Below are 2,651 nucleotides of genomic sequence, written 5' to 3'. Positions count from 1 at the left end.
CCTGAACTCTTGAAGCCCCAGTTGTCAGGGCAAACTATTCTAAAACAAACCGGCTCTCTAGCCCACGACCTCCCTGAACATCGGCCTCAGGGCTGTCACCCTTTCAAATAGACTGAAGATCCATGCGGTTCCCCCGAGCACCCATGTGATTATAATGCTAAGCTCCCGCCTGCAGAAGCCAAGCTGGAGGATCTGGTGGGCAGATGTTGATGCCCATGCCCCCTCCAGTTCAGCGTCACTGTAGCGAACTCCATGTTGCTGGCTGTCGGCCAGAGAGCGTGACAGCGCGCCATACCGACGGGACATAATATTTCGCCGCCTTCTGCCGGTGACACCAGTGAGTGTCGAGGTGGTCGCCGACGGTCTGCGCGTCTATGACGTGCTCCACGCCGTCCTTTGCTGCTACGATGTCGGGCTTACGGACTCCCTCTGGTGTTCGGAGGTGTGGCTCTGCGGAGACGTCGAACCCGCGCTGAGCCACCCCGCGCGCGACGTACTTCACCACTGCCTCGTGACACCGCACGCGGGCTCTGCTGGTGAGTCCGCAGCTCTGGACGACTTGATTTGCGGTCTCCACAGCGTTGCACCTCGCTCGACACTTCTTCTCCCTGTCACGGCTGCGACTTCTGTGCGTTAATCCACATAGTCACGACCCGACAGGAAGCGACTGGTCTTCTAACTAGGTATGCTGGCCTAGTGTTCTGGCAGACGACGAAAGGTGACGTGCAGGAGCACTGCCCAAATCTCTCCGACTTCCGCAGCCAACTGCAGCAGGTGACCTGCCCCAGGTCTGCGCCAGTGGTGGAGGGCTCGAGCTGCAACAGGGCAAGCAGTCTGCCCTGCCTCAGGTTCGGCCCCATCCAGCGGGCAGATGGAATCCCGGGGCCCCCCCCCCCCCTGGGCTGTTGGTTCGTGGATGTAGCCCAGGGGAGTGTCTGCTGGGAGGCAGAACGATCTCCTTACCGCAGCCCGAAAGCAGTTGTCCATGGCCTTGAGCACACCGATGCGGGTGCGGCTCAGGGCTAGGCCATGGTACAGGCCTGGGAGAGGACTTCACGGAGCACATACAGCTGCTGCTGTGGCTTCAGCGGCTCCTGCGTGATGACGGACAGCTGCTCTTCCATGTGGCGCCTAGGGTGGAAGAGGCACTGGCCAGAGGAGGAGAACTGCAGTCCAAGGCAGGGGAAGATCTCACCCATGCTCAGTGCTGGCATGGTGGTGTCGCCAGCAGTAAAGGTGACGCCTGCATCAATCTTCACTTTTTTGTCGTGGCCGGACGCCACGAGTGCGAGGGTAACACACTTCCACAGGTTCACCCGCAGCCCCAGCTGGCCGAGGGCTGGTACAGCTACTTTGGTGAGGGACTGCAGGCCCCCCCTCATAGAGGCGAAGAGCAGAATGTCGTCTACGAAGGCCGCCGGGTGAACGGCAGCCCAGCACTTTGACACCTACGTGCAAGGGCAACTGATCTAGAAGAAAATCAATGGCTTGGTTAAAGAGGAGAGGGGACAAAGGATCTACTTGCTGAACACTTCTTGCTGGCCGCACTGCCGGGGACTAACCCCTGCTACCCGCAATTACCGTCGTGCTGTCCCCATAGCAACCCCAAATATAGTCGGCGAATTCATCTGGTAGACCATGGGCTTTAAGCACAGGGTGGAGGGCTGCGTGGTCCAACGAACCAAATGCCTTAGACACATCGAGGGAGGCCATTAACACAGAGTGACATCGGCGGATAGCGCCAACAAGCACCTGGTCGAGATTGAAAGTGTTCTCCAGCATCCCATCCCATGGGATGAAAGCCCACTGACGTTCGTCAACAGCACACGTCCACATGAGGTGAGTCGCCAGCACCTTATGGAGGGTTCTGGCTAACACCAAGCAGATGGTAGTGGGCTGAAAGTCATTGGGGCTTGTTGGTGACTCCAGTGGGAAGGCAGCGCAGCAGCACCAGTGAGAGGCCGTCTGGGCCAGTAGCGGAGCCTCTGGGTGGCAAGGTGTCCACGACTTCTTCGGCAGTGATAGGTCCCCAAATGCACTCAAAGTCTACTGGTTCCGAGCTAGGGAGGAGCCGGTCCGGGATGGAGCCTGTGGTGGATGGTGGCCCCTATGTGATTAGGTCACGCCGGAAGTCCACCAGCCCAGGAATGTTTGCAGCGGCTGGAGCAGGTTGCCATCTAGGAGGCCTCGCACACAATGTGCGCGGTTCCTCCTAAAGGCGTCCTGGCATTTCGCACACTCCCACCAGCGACGCTTCCGCTTGGAGGGCAGAGGGCCACCACCAGGCAGCCTCTCAGATGGTGAGCGCGGCGCCTTGACCTTCTTTCTTCCCATTTTTTCAGAGCCAATGGCGAGGAGGGCCTCCGGCATCCTTTGCTGCGACCACCGATGACAGCGTCCCCAGCCCTAAACTCACGATGTCGTCCACGGCTGAGAGGCTCGTGGTGGATTACGGCAGTCCGCCGAGTGTTTCCATATTGCCTCGTCAACCGCAGATGTTGTCGGAGATGATGGCTCCTCCAGCAGCGACTCTATGGTGGATGGGTGGCGCTGCTTGTGCTGCGCCTGTTGCTCCCACGCCAGAGCCTCGGCATACTCCTGCACCATGGCCCTGTGCGCCGCCATCCTCCTCTTACACTTCATGGCGTCCA

Source organism: Schistocerca piceifrons, chromosome X, assembly GCF_021461385.2.
Source record: "Schistocerca piceifrons isolate TAMUIC-IGC-003096 chromosome X, iqSchPice1.1, whole genome shotgun sequence".
Classification (NCBI taxonomy): Eukaryota; Metazoa; Arthropoda; class Insecta; order Orthoptera; family Acrididae; genus Schistocerca; species Schistocerca piceifrons.
This window is presented reverse-complemented; position numbering follows the sequence as displayed.